Source organism: Alosa sapidissima, chromosome 1, assembly GCF_018492685.1.
Source record: "Alosa sapidissima isolate fAloSap1 chromosome 1, fAloSap1.pri, whole genome shotgun sequence".
NCBI classification, from domain to species: Eukaryota; Metazoa; Chordata; class Actinopteri; order Clupeiformes; family Clupeidae; genus Alosa; species Alosa sapidissima.
The window spans coordinates 23268840-23283818 of NC_055957.1; the positions used below are offsets into that span (position 1 = coordinate 23268840).

Here is a 14979-nt window from a genome sequence, read left to right on the forward strand (position 1 = left end):
GGTCTGTGATTGTAATCCATTAGACCTTTGGTCAAATTCACTTCCTCATGGTCTATTACATGTAAGTGGCAAAGTGGCTGAGCCATACACTATTTCAGCCAATCAACATGTTGCAAAAGGAGCATAGAAGAAAGGGCTGCAATTTCACAGTAAGGCTCAAATGTTAACAACCTTTACCCGGAGCCATGGATTTTATCTGTTGGATATTATCTAATCGTCTAGTCATGACAGACCTATTAGACGAAAGTCAGCATTCTCTCAATCCATCCAGATTTACAGATTCGCTTTTCAACAATTAACAATATGGTAAGCCTGTCTGTTTTCTTGAAACGATTTAAGTATTCATAAGGTTGTAAACTCCATTGAGAACTTGGCTGATGCTGTCTCATTGTGACTTGCTCCTTAGGGGCCATATGTACGACGCAGCAGCGTCACCACAACACGTCAATTCATTTCAAGCGAAGAGGAAACGGCAGGTGCCAAACGCGCAGGCGGAATCCAAAGCAGCTCCTCTAAAGACACGTGCCTGGGTGCCTGGGCACACACTTGCTGCACTCATCGCATGCGATCCAAATGTTTCTTCTTGTGGCTGCTATATTGTAATAACCTGAGATTTGTTTTGTCACCCAAGATAAGTGGTATAGAGGAGCAATGGAGATGATTGTTATTATAGTTCATCTTTTTTTTTTCAGATGCATTCTCAGTGAATTACAAATCTATACTATGATGGAACCTGTGAGATCAAAGGAGCTGGCCAATAAGCTGAACTCCAGTAGGATGAGTCAACACTCTTTCAGTGAGAGCTGCATCCACACAAGCATTTCTGCTCACAAGCTCCCACTCTTTTGCTGTATAAGGGAGATGCACACAAAAGTCAGCTGATTTTACAAAGATTTTAAAGGCCTATAATATTCTTATACTTCCTGCTCTATAATGTGCTAATAGTTATCAAAAATACATATTATTTAGACACACACACACACACACACACACACACACACAGATTAATTGACTGAATATGACCCTAAGCATTAACCTAGAGCATCACAAAGCAACACTGTCCTGCCAAAGACCAACTGATTCCTCCAAATGCAAAGCTTGTTAATCTAGCCATAAACAAATAATACCAAACCGGCAACACCTCCAACCAAATTTCCTGCCACACCACACCACCGGCGCTGCTTAAACACCATCCACTCTGAAGTCCATCTCGGCAGCCCGCACACACCAGCATGGGCTCCGGGGCTGACCACATGGCACAGGCCGCGTTCCTCTGTGTCACAGCACAGCACAACTGCTCCAATTAATTAGAGGGCTGGGCCTGCCGTGCCCTAGTGAACACAGTTTCGGGTGGGCTTCCGCAGAAAGGAACAGCACACACACCAAAACAAGTCTCCGGTAAAACCTTATTCCTAGAAAGGGCCCCATGTAATTGTGGGATTTGTGCTTTTGTGAACTAAAAGTTTAGATTTGGATTTAAGGCAGTTCCTGTCAGTTATTGTGCACACGGTGCATTCTTGGCAAGCGCGTGTGGGCTAAAGACCTCACTAAATTTTTATACATTTGAATGAATTTGCTGTATCAGTTTTCTTCAGTTCAATTATCTGTGTGGTCTATGCACCCCAAAACCCCTCACCTTAGCTTTCCAAGGCGAGTGGGGGCGAGAATACAGAAAAACACATTTTCAGCGCTGCTGGAAAAACAACTCCAAAATGTATTCTCTCCTGCCTCGTCTTTTCTCTGCAGAGGCATTCCTCTCAGTGCTTTTGCCTTGGGAGTCTGACCTGATTTTCTTTTTTATATATATATATATATTTTTTTTTTCACTCTTTACTGATTTCTTTTTGTTGTTTTTATATATAAATGCCCAGGGTTCCGTGCGCAGAATGAGATGTTGAAATCTGCAGTCACACAGAGTTATGGCTCAGATGAATTTGTGACGCTACGAGTCAGCACAATTAGGGAGCGGAGGGGAAAAAGCTGAATAGTATTGACTGCTGCAATAACCTGCTCATTTGGAATCAAAATAGAAAATAGAAAAGAAGGGACAAGGAGCATGGCTTTCATCAGCATCCGCTCGCCCGTTAATATAATTCTTCAGTGCACGCTGCAAAGCCCTCCGTAATAGGCCCCCTAAGTCTGGGTGTGCTGTCAATCACCGTGGGCTACACGCTGAAAGCTTTTACATTACCCTACCCACGGCAACATCTGTCTTTCAGAAGGCTATTAGGCCGCTATTATCTGCATTCAGTGTCCTGTCAAGAGCAATACTAGACAAACTAGGTTTAAGTTGCGTTATTGTCCTTTTTAGCTGATCGACATGCTTGTCTATCTTTCTCTACTGTACAACATTACAAAGGATAATCTAAACTGTGTGAGTCGGTGTAGTTGGTTAGGTGATAGCTACTATGCAAATGCTACAAATACTGCCATAGCTATTAAGCACAAGGGATCACATTACTAACAGGGTTCAGATAATCAATGCTTTGTTCTGTTTTCAGCCTGCTAGCTTGAGATGAGAACAGGCTTATTATGGGATGTACAGAATGTGGAACAGGTACCGTGAGCTTGACCTCAGTGAGTTGAGCATATGATTGACAGCTCAGTAATGGCAAGGCTTGGAGCCCAAAATGGCCTCTCCTTTGTGCTTGTGATTCTAATCCAATACACCTTTTGTCAGATTCAGAAAATTGCTCGTCACATTCATCCAGTGGTCTGAGGGTGCACTCAAAAACTCTTCCAGTACTCTGTGAAGAAGAAACAAATAAAGTGGTTTGGAATGAGCCCTGCGATATCCCAGCCAATCAACATGCTGCTTCAGGAGGGAGGTTGATTGGTTGTTGAGCTCTCATATCAACATCCTCTAGGCAGAAACGTGGACTTCATCTTTAAATAAACCTTCATCTCTTCTCCTTCAAAATTTTTCCTGCAAATTTGACCAATCATGTACTTCCTTTCGCTGCAGTGTCTACTCACTCGTTTTCAAATTCTGCCCTTCAACCTCTCTTTCACCCCCCACTCCTCTGCCTTCACCTGAGGGCTTGTCTAGACACCACTCCACTTCTTCTCCACTACACGCCTCTCTGAACTTTGTGAGGATTTAATCCATTTTGTCTGCTCCAAATGAGCCTCATTTCATCACCACACAGGCTGCCGAGTGGGGAGTGGGGTTGGGGGTGGGGGGGGGGGGGCTGTGTGGAGATGGGTGAGAGATGAAGCCTGGAGAAGAGGAGCTACAGTATACTACTCCAGTAGACTGCTTGGCCACCACCCGCTAGGAGCATGTGAGCATGTGCACTCAACGTTTACATCATTTCATGCAAAGATGGCATACGATGATCACCAAATTAATCACACACTCGCATTGCTCAGTCCCAATCTCACATCATCCATCCCTCAGTCAACAGCCAGCATCCTTGCAGACGTACTGTATGCTCTCCCACATTAAGGAAACAAACATGCCTAGTTGTTAGTGAATCACCTGCATTCCCATCCCCATTCTCTGGCTCCCTCTCCCACACTGTGTGTGTATTAAGTATGCAGTCACCAGGTACTTGAGAACGGCTCATTATTTAGCGTCGTTTCTCTCAGCACCCTCCAACACCCTCAACACACAATCTGTGATCCCTCCAGCGCTCAGCCACACATGTGCAGGAGGGAGGTTTCCTGATAAGAAAACCTGTTCTTATTAGCATTTAGCGACGCGACAAATGCCACAAACAGATTCCTCTCGGCTGAACACCAAATTGACACTCTTCATCTCTCATGCTGCTATCAACTAAATTGTAACATATGAATCTGAAGTATATCAGTCCCATAGATGAAGACATGTATGCCTTGGAGAGTATACTATGTGCAAAAGAGATATACTGTAGACTTTGACATAATCTGTTGGAAGTTGTTCCTGAATTACAGTTGTATGCTTGCTCTTCCCCTCCCCATTTTGGTTGGATGTGATTTGGTATATATTGTGCATATTTGCTCTCGTCCTTGGTGGACGATTATTTCATTTTTCTGGCTCTGAAGCCATTTCTGTCATGACAAATATTTCTGTTTTCACAGCCAGGGGCGAAGAAAGACAAAAGGAGAGCGAGAGCAAGGAGAAGGAGGGCAATCTGAACAGCCTATGAGCAATATGGAGGCTCTAACCTCATTACCCAACACCGCGGCTCAGTATGGATGAGTGTGTTTTATCCATGTTTGGGGTGAAAATTATGGTAAAATGATGCATAATGCAGGTCACAATATCACTATTGTTTTAAAAGGGGGATTGGTGGGTGGGAAGGGTTGTGAAATATTTACATGTTTTTGCCACCAACTCAGTAATATTTCATGCTGTGCCTATATTTGTCCCAGTCTTTGTGCTGTTAGTGAAGATGCTGAAGATGGGGGGAGTGTGAGAGAGAAAGTGAGAGAGTGTGAGAGAGCAAGATTGAGAGAGTGAGAAAGAGGGAGGGTGTCTCCTCCTCACAATGACTGCAACAACATTCCCACTCTTCCTGGAAGTTCACTCTTCCGTGCTACAACGTGTACCCGTATCCACGCCATTAAATATTTATTCCCATTGCTTTTTCAGGTTGCAGACTCTGCCTGGTTCCCCATTGAATAATGGATGTTCAACAACACTACAAATATAAAAGGAAGCACTTAACAAAGGATTGTCCTTCCGAGGGCTAACTCTACATGTAAAATAGAGAGATCGAGAAAGAGAAAAGGAAACAGAGAGAATGCGTAAGAAAGCGTGTCAGGAAAATTTGAATTGTCACCTACACAATTGTAGAACATCATTTAGACAATGGCATAGTATGGTATCCTATGATATAATAACAACTACTGTAAACCATATAATATTGCACCATGCCATTGCATTGCATTGCACCTCACAATCACATCATTTCACCTTGCTTAATTACCAGCTCTTTCAGAGAGATGCCAACATACCCAGGCAGGCATATATCTAAGCATCTCCTGGTCCCAGAGAGGGTGTAAGATAAGCTTCCCATGTCTGTATCCTGACCTTATTCACTGCACACTAAGAGGCCCATCTTATCAAAGATCAGACCTGCAAGTCTGAGACACCTCTGCTGAGCCTCAGACACAGGCCTGGCAGCTGATCCTTCTCTGAAGTCTCCGACACTCTGAGGGAGCGACAGGTAAAGGGGATCCGCTCGGCTCTGGGCCCCAGGTACACAGATAAATGTCACGTTTACTGTTCACACGTGAGGCGCCGCCCAAGAGCTTAAAAGGGCCAAACAATCAATGGGCCAATCATTCAACACTCTAATCACGGCCGTATGCCTCTCAGCGCAGTATGGATCCCACATGTAGCGCGCACCCACATGGGCGCATCCCAGCGAGGCACACATGTACTGACTGCAGAAGCATCAGCAGATCCCACAACACCTAGTGAAGGTTTCAGGGAGCACTTCTGGATGATGAGGACTTATCGTACTAAGGTGCTCAAAGTTTTGCAAAGTTCAAACTTTTGCTAAGATTGTCAACACAAAGGTGCATTTATGGACATATCTTATTTGTGCATCTTAACAGTATACTGTATATCCAGCACTGAGAGCAAGTCTGGCAGATACTAAAATGACAGAACATAAAAAGAGACATTTGTACATGTATGCTAATGCACAGGGCAGCCATTCTCTGGACTCAGTAAGTGTAAATATGAGGTAGACGTTCAATTTAAATGTGTTGTCCTATCTCCCAACAGGAGATGCTGAGCGGCCAACAGCTGTGCAGAATATAATGTTGCAATAATGTGACATTGCTAGTAGGGAAATGAGAGGACGCAAGCTGCTCTCTCACACTCTGTCTCTCTCTCAGGATGATAACCATCAGGCTGTTGTGTTTCTGTTGAGCCAGTTTACATTAGTAGAGCGCTAATCCTTCAAGGAATACCCCTGGTCCAAAATACAGCTCCTCTTCCAAGATGCTGACAGAAAATAATCTCATGGTCCCTTAGCTTGATCCAGGGAGAATGCATAACATGAAAGTGTGTGTGTGTGTGTGTGTGTGTGTGTGTGTGTGTGTGTGTGTGTGTGTCTACAGTATACTACAGACTGCAAGCAATACAGAGAGCTAATAAGATTGACTAATCATATTCAAACCTTCTACTCAGTACTTATTTGTTTTTCAAAGGCTTATTATTGCCACAAAATGACTGTTTGTGTTATTGCTTTCTTGGAGGTTTGCATTCTGATTCCATGACAGCTTCTTTCACCACAACCCACTGGGAGTTCCTCAAGGCAACATAAAAGTGTAGAGGATACACAAGGAGGATAATATACATACAGTACAGTTAAGAACAAAATGATTCATACCCCTGGCAAATATTGATTTAATGTGATTTAATGATTTAATGACACTCCCACATGCCAAAAGTGTTTTTTTTTTTCTTTTTTAGCATTTTAATGAAAAATGGTGTGTCCAAAATTATTCATACCCTTTTAAAATAATCAGTGGAAACATCTTTATTTGTCATCACAGCTCTTAAAATGGTTCTTGTAATACAGCTGTACCTACCAAGCCTCTCCATTTATCCTCAATGATTCTAGACTGCAACTTTTTAGCAGCAATCCGGGTTTTTAGGCAAGAACGAATCTATGACATCACTCTGGTCTTTTGCTCACTTTTTTGACAGATTGAGGTCTGAACTCTAGCTGTGCCACTCTAAAATGTTGATATTGTCCTCTGTTAACCATTTCTTGCCTTGTTTGGCTATATGTTTTAGAGTAAACGGTAACACTAAAACAAGGGGCTACATTAAGATTCTGGGGGAAAAGATGTGTGCCGAGAAACCTACCCCAATAGACTGCATTGGACCATTAAACCACACAATGATCCATACAGCCAAACCAGGCAAGAAATGGTTAACAGAGGACAATATCAACATTTTAGAGTGGCACAGCCAGACCTCAATCCGTCAAAAAAAGTGAGCACAAGGCCAGAGTGATGGCAAAGAATCGTTCCTGCCTCAAAACCCGGATTGCTGCTAATAAGATGCTGTCTAGATTCATTGTGGAGACATGGAGAGGCTTGGTAGGTATTATAAGAACCATTTTGAGAGCTATGAATGCAAATAAAGATGTTTCCACTGATTATTTACAGTTTTTCTCAGTCGGTTTGGTGCTTTTTTCAGATCAGAATGAAAATTCTCATAACTATTAGTTCAACCTCCACAACATTTACAGTAGTCATTTGTGCACATCATAGTAGCAATTTCTCCTTCCTCTGAACAAATTGCAAGTGCTTTTGGACATGTATCAGTTGCTTTCATACAATTCTCTGCTGTTTTTAACATTATCATTTGCTTATGTCATGTCAGTCAAAATGAACTATACTTATGGATGCTGAATAGTTGTTTCCAATAAAACTAATACATGTAGTCTTTATTTCATTGCTTGAGTCATTACATACAATATTGTTGAACTAGTTATCAAATTCTGTCACAATGCTGTGGAATTGCAAAGAGCATACAGTAAAAATGTACGTATTCAGTGTCTTGTACTCACTTACTCCCCTAACTACAGCAATGTGTAACTTTACTGTAGTTTTCAAATGGCTGTACAAGTACTGTATAGTGCTGTCTTGAGCATGTTCAAGTAGTGTCACCGAGTTCTGACCTTTTTTTTGCATTGGAAAACACTGAGAGAACTGTCATAATGAAAACATGACAAAGCCATTTGACTATCTTGTTCATAAACGATGGTGTCAAGACTTCTCATTTTGATGACACTGACAGTTTCATTGACATTAATACCTGCTTTTGAGGAATGGACTATCCATTTTGAGCAAGTGACGTGCTTTTGCAAGTCATCCACTAGGTTTTGCAGTTTGCACTAATTGTTTTGAGAAATGCACTAACTGCTGTGCAAATATTAATAGTGATGTGAGAATAGCACCAAAGCGACTGAGAAAAACTGTAAAAAGGGTATGAATAATATTTGTCATGCCATTTTTCATAATTTTTTTTAAAAAAGATGAAAATGCTTCTTTTTGGATTCCATGTTTCTACCACATTGTCTTACAACATTTTGGCATGTAGGAGTGTCATTTTCAGTCAGAACAAACATATTGGTCAAAAGAAAATCAGCATTACATCAATATTTGCCAGGGGTATGAATAATGTTGTTCTTAACTGTAGAAAGATAAATAGATAGATAGATAGATAGATACTGTAGATAGATAGATAGATAAATAGATAGATAGATAGATACTGTAGATAGATAGATACTGTAGATAGATAGATAGATAGATAGATAGATAGATATAGACTGATAGATGTGATGATACAATACCATCACAATATTTGGCCAAGTATACAATATTATTGTAATTCATTACATTTTATAATATCATATCGGCATCTATTGTGACAGAGAGATGGAAAAGAACGCACACAGCAATCACACTGCCATCACAAATGAAGAGGAAAAAATAACAAAATGGTTAACTCCAAATTTCCTTTATCACCCTGTCAGATCTGACCTCTCACCCCGTCCCTCCTCTCCACCCCCCCCCCCCCCCCCTCTCAGATCTGCCTGCGCCTGTGATGAGAGGCCTACTCACGACTCCATATCAGTGCTAATGCATTCTCTGAAGGAGGGAACGCGGCAGCAGGCGGCCTTTGTTCGCCATGCGTGCCCATTGTTTTTGCCAGACAATGGCTCCTCTTTTGAAAGCTGGAGGGCCGGGAAGGAGGAACACAATGGGCTCATGCTTCTGGCCACTTTGGGCCGGCCGGCGGAGCCTCTGTGCTTCACCAGGTGGCGCGAGCGCAGTCAGATGAGCACTGCTGCCACCGCTGCTGCGGGGCGATGAGTGAGGAGTCCGGCCGACTGGGAAACACCTGCCCCTCTAGCCCCCTGCCCTGCCACACACACTTCCTGCCTTTCAGCGCAACACTGGCACCATGGACGACGTGCAAAACCACATGCTTTCTGTGGACTCTTGTGTTTTTTCAGAGGTCATTCTAAGGTTGGGGATTTTTATGTGTGTGAATATGCAGATGGGATCTGGGAAAGCCAATCACATGGTGAAATTTCACCAATCTAAGAATCTGACACCATCATAGGGCAAGGATGGTATCCAGGATGTTGCTAGGGGTCGGTATCCAGGATGTTGTCAAGATGATCAGAATCTTAAGTTGCCAATATTTCACCAGAGAGGGTTGAAATGGAGCAGTAATCAAGAATTTTTGATTTCACCATGATGGATTTTCCAAGATATGTAGATGGGGTGAAGCATGTTTTATTTGTTCGCAAACATACATCATTCTCAAAGCAAGACCATAGACCATAAATATTCTTATCTCACTCATTTACTGTACCTACTGAAAACAATAGATTCAATAAATATATTAATGTCTTTGCTTGTCGCTTTATATAGCTACATAGCTCTGTCACTAGACGCAAACATTTATGTGACTATATATGGATGTGCCATTTGACTGTCAATACAGATGCTCCTAGCCGGTGTGCATGTCGTCAATAAATTGAGTATCCAATTTATCTCTTCAGGCCTGAGAGAGACAGTATATCTAATTAAAATGGTGGCAGTAAATCCCATATTTTATTGCTGTGGCTTGGGTAGTAAATAAGTTTGAGTGAGGGTTATACAAGTACATTTTTTCTTCTTCTGTGGACACTGGAAAATGCAGTGAGCAAGTCATATTGTCCTGTGATGAAACCATTCATGGCCACTTCTCCTTATTTTCTCTGTAGGCTCAAAGGGCCACACCACTAAATGCATAGGGCACTTTGAAAATGAGCCAGATTGGATTGCACTTCCAGTCCAAAGGCAAATCTACTTAAATGTCAGAGTAGTTAGAGAATTTTATGTATTTTTTTCTATTCCATTAGACACACACAGTCTCTCTCTCTCTCTCTCTCTCTCTCTCTCTTTCTCTCTCTTTCTCTCTCTGACACACACACACACACACCTTTACCTGTATTTATTCAGTGTTGCATTAAAGTGCAGTGCATCACATCAGGGGCAGCCTTCCTAGAGAAACCTGCGGAAACACAAAGGGATGGAAAACATGCTCAGTTCAGGTGTCATCAATCACAGCAGCCCATTCAAACCACACAGTCAGAATTAGCAGGACACACACACTCATAAATCATCAGCTTCAATTCCCACTTATTCCACCGCCCGCATTGAGGTTCATCACACACCCACACCCAATGTCCCCCTCCCCAGCACACACACACACACACACATACACACACACACACACGCAAACACACACATACACACACACACACGCAAACACACACATACACACACATACACACACACGCAAACACACACACACACACACACACACACACGCAAACACACACATACACACACATACACACACACACACACAAAGTATACAATATTGTTTATCATTTCATACTGTACTCCAAATCACATTTGCTTACACCCCAGTTCATAAGTTAATGTGATCATTAACAGCAGATCTGATCAGCTGTTCATATATGTTGTCACATTTCAAGTTAATGTGAGATCAGAGCCAGTATCCACATGGCGACAGGCAGCTGGCCATGGTGTTATGTCAGAGCACTACAACATCTCTGTGTTTGCTGGACAGATGTTTTATTCTGATTACGCTTGGTTAAACCCACAGTACCAATTCCACACAAACAAAGACATTTGGGAAAGAGCCATTTCCCTTTCACATCTACACTGTTTGATGATACCTCATCTGGCTATAGGTTTGCCTGCAGTGTATTTTATGTGGCTTGTAAATCAATGTGAAATTGTAAGCAGGTCTGTGCTGTTGTCTTATGTCATAGTAGCATAATCTGTTCATTTCTATTCATACATCATATTGTACCAAACAAAGTCTCCTGTAAGAGCTGGACCCCGTCTGCAGAGAATACAGCATTCCTATATGAGACCTAATGATCTGAGCTGAAACAAACAAAACTAATATGACAATTCAGTTGAGGAGGGTGAAGTAATAAACTGTAACAGGGTTTCAGTGCACTGGGCACTGCCTGTCCCTACAGATAAACCAGGAGGAAGCAGCCCTTTTGTCTCTACCTGGAAGCTTGTCTTTACTGCTTGACTGCTGCAACTCTACTGTAGGTGCATACAGCCATTTTCTTTCAACATGTCATCTTGTTTTCTTCTTATGTTGCTCTAGTCTAGTAGCCTGATCATGTTGTGTGCTATTTTTCTTCACAATATTGTTAAAGGTAATGTGTTTTTTCCAGAAGTTGGTGTTATTTAATTGGAGCACAGAGTGTAGATGATGCTAAATGAGAAACCATGGGGGAAAGGACTGAACAGTGCTCTCGCCCTGCTGCACTGGTACTTCAGATATTCAAATCAGCCTACACTATTCTGCGCTACAGGAAGGCGTATTTAGATAAATGCAGGTTAAACACACCACCGAATCTACCTGCTCACTATGAATCACACTGCAATATCAGAGCACTGATATCATACTAGAATAATGGTTGGCTGGTTTTGGTTGTTTTTTCCCCCCAGACTTGCTTTAAAAAGGTGAAACATTCACAACGGTAACCAGTAGTCAGTGTCTTGCTTTAACCCTCAGCCCCACATCTTTTTTATCTCCTCTATTGCTTTTCTGCTCCCATTCACTCCTTCTCTCCCTTACTCTATCTCTCCACATCCCTACATCCCTCCCTCCCTCCCTCCCTCTCCCTCTCTCTTGCCATGTTGGGTGGTAATTGGCTTTATTATCCGGCTCAGGGGCAGTGAACATTACTGCTATGGCTGGCTGGGCAGACGCTGGAACAAAAGAATGATAGAGGCCCACAGTGTGCAGGAATGGCCATCGGCAAGAGAGAAAGAGGGGTAGAAAGAAAGAATGAAAGAAAGAAAGAGTGAATGAGAGAGGAGAGAATAAAGAGAAAGACAAAGAGAGCACCGAAAGAGTACAAACAGATTCAGACAGACAGTCCAACGGACCAGTAAAGAGCCTCGTTTCCCTTTCTGATGTGACTATGAAGTCTGAAATCAATTAAAGCTGGTGAGGACATGAGGGGGCCTGCTCCCACGCCTCCGTCGGGCAGAGGTCTGACTCCTCCGCCAGAGCGAGTGGAAGAGGAGGAGAGGCTGTAGGAGGCAGGGTGGTACCTCAGCTCCCCCTCATCTCCAAGCAAAGATGGCAGCAGCCTGGACTTGGACTGCGTTTACCACCCAGAGTATTTGCTCCTGACGCAGATGTAACATCGGTGCCAACATAAACAGCCAGCTGAATAATTCACTTAATTCTCTTGGGACGGGGTGTCTAAAGTTAATATCTAAACCACATTTCTAAACTATGCGTTTAGGTTATTGTTGCCCTGACAGATTTAATAAACACATGAGATGCACATGAGGCATTGGTGTGTGTCGTCTAGCCATGCGTAAAATTAAAGAGTCATATCTGTGGCTAGTGCATAAATCGCAGACAGGATACACAGGCTTCACGAAGAAAGGGACATTTTTGACAACAGGAGTAATTGAACCACTGGCCCCATTGGAAACCAGTCATCTGTGTAGAGACAACCAGGGCAACATGTAGCAGAAGGACGACCCTGACCAACAGAGAACATCCATCAACGTTAGAGGATTAATGACTTGCAATACAAAAAAAGAAAATACATGAATAGCAAGGCAGTCTTTTCTTATAAAAGAAAAAAAGAATAGGGAGGAAAAAAAACTTTTGTTCTCATCGCTGGCCTGCCTTCCTCTGTCTGCGTGGAATATTCTAGGCGAACAGGGGGCCATTACTGCCGAAAACACAGAAAACAGATGGCTGTCAGCGAGTATTTATGCATGAGGAATGATTGCGACTGCCAGGAAAACAATACCACAAGGGGCTCCGAGAGAAGACAGCTGAAAGGAGCAATCACAGCCAAGGGCTCTTCAGTGTGAGCCGGTTACTCTGCACATGTGCAGCTTGCCCAAGACGTCTATATTCAATTCAGTTATAAAAACAACAGCAATAACTAAAGACAATAATGTGAAGCGTTGAAAATCATTAACTCCCGACACACAAAGAGACAGAGAGGGAGCCAGCAAGAGAACACTCCAGAAAGCCAGGGAATTAGAGGATGGTCACAAAGCTAAATAGATAATGAAACGTATTACGGAGAGAGTGATTTTAAAAATGTCAGTCTCTACTCCCTGAGGTGAAGGAGAGATGACCGAGGTTGGGAGGGAGGGACAATCCCATTGGTGCTCACAGAGGCGAAAGGACAAAGTTTTCCAATTGATTTGGACAAACTCAGCCAAGCCATGCCAAGGGAAGAACAATCAATCACCGAAGTCCTTTGGCTTTTTTTGTGACGATTAAAACTCATGAGGCACTGCCCCAGATCTGACACAGTGTGTCTTCTCATAATCTAAACAGGTCGAAAGAGACAGACATGCACATACAAATTTAGATTTATTAAATTTCGATCATGATGCTTTTATGAAGATCTAATGTTAGTGGGATGGCACCACTTTAACTAGTGTAACCTGATAGACACACACACACACACACACTCACACACACACACACACAAACACACACAAACCAAAAAACTCAAGACTGAGGCACATAATATGCATCACCAAACCACCCAAGACAAATAACACAGGTAAACATTTCTACTAGATATTTCTTAACGCTGACTGGTGGTGCTTCATCATAATAACAGCATAGGCCGGCCCTGCAGGCTTGTTATTATCTCCCTCTTTATTTCAGAACCTGGTCGATCAGCAGGGATCAATCCTACATTCCAAGGCGCACCCAGATGCATCTCTCACAGCAGCCCAGTGAACACATGTTGACTTTCTCTTCTACACTGTAGGCTTAATTTGTGATGGAAAGAGTCAATGGTAGTAAAACACCTTAAAGTAATTTTGCTTTTATTAAAAAAGACTCAATCTCAAGTGTAGAAATTCATAGTTTCTCTTGGGCATCCTTTTAAGCAGAAATCAACAAGAACGATGACTACTTCACAAATAACTAAATCTGTAATGCTGTTTCTGGAATGCAGCTATTTAGTTGGGATATGGGAAAGGAAATTAAAAAATCCAGTGCAATTCCCTCATATGAATACTCTACTGTCAATACTGTCAGTAGTCAGTACATTACTACCAGCCCTCCAAAAATAATTTCTTCATTCAAATCAAATCCACACTTGCTTCCCCCATATGGATGCTGTAATCGCAAAGCAGCCATCAGTGCCAGCGTCTGAGGAGCCGTCCATTCATCAGGAAGTCAGTCCAGTCCGTGTCAGTGCAGCAACACCAACAGCCCGAGTGCTGTGAGAAAGGGAGGGAAAACACAGCCCCGCAGGTACTAATGCATGTGATGACAGCACAGATCCCAACACAGATACCAACATGCCTGCCTCCTACACCGGATCACCTCAAACAATGGAGCATGTTCCCATCTCAGTCCACTTGTTAGCGTGCGCACTCTGAAGCAGCCGAGCGCTGCCGTCTTGTGATCAGAGGTGCGCCGACGACGGAAGATCACAGGTGCCGTATGTTTGTGCCACGCGGCTGACGTTTAAAAATGAATTAAACATCACAAACTTCACAGCGGCGCTCACATACTCTTCCACACAGGTAGAGTTGCGCTGACAACTTCTAATGGAGCCTTCCACTCCTCAAATGGTAACTAGTCAAGCAATAAATCCATTCCAGCTCTCTATGTGTAATGACAGCTGCCTGCAATCAGAAAATGGCTCCTGGCAAAAATAAGCATAAAGTAAACACACTGCTTTCAGAGAGGGTTCAAAACAGCTCTGTTGGTAATGATCTGTTGTAACTGTGCGTGCTACAAAAGTAGCTCTCTTTCATGACACTATTCCACCAGTCCAGCACCTAGGCGCCACTAGACAATCCACTTCAAAATTAGCCCAGTGACTCAGATTATGCTCTTAAACTAATAAACAGACTCATTTTGTTTGTGCTATACACATAGATATCCACTCAATACAATAGTACAAT

The 14979-nt window shown here is 42.7% G+C and overlaps 1 protein-coding gene across 2 annotated transcripts in view; it reads right to left on the reverse strand.

Annotated features, from left to right (window-relative positions):
* adgrl3.1 (adhesion G protein-coupled receptor L3.1) overlaps positions 1–14979 on the reverse strand; it is a 92025-nt gene that overhangs the window by 74015 nt on the left and 3031 nt on the right. For both annotated transcript variants that reach the window (XM_042098058.1, XM_042098049.1), the window contains exon 2: positions 9956–10021. The gene's annotated coding sequence lies outside the window, so the exon portion shown is untranslated. The remainder of the gene's footprint in view (positions 1–9955; positions 10022–14979) is intronic.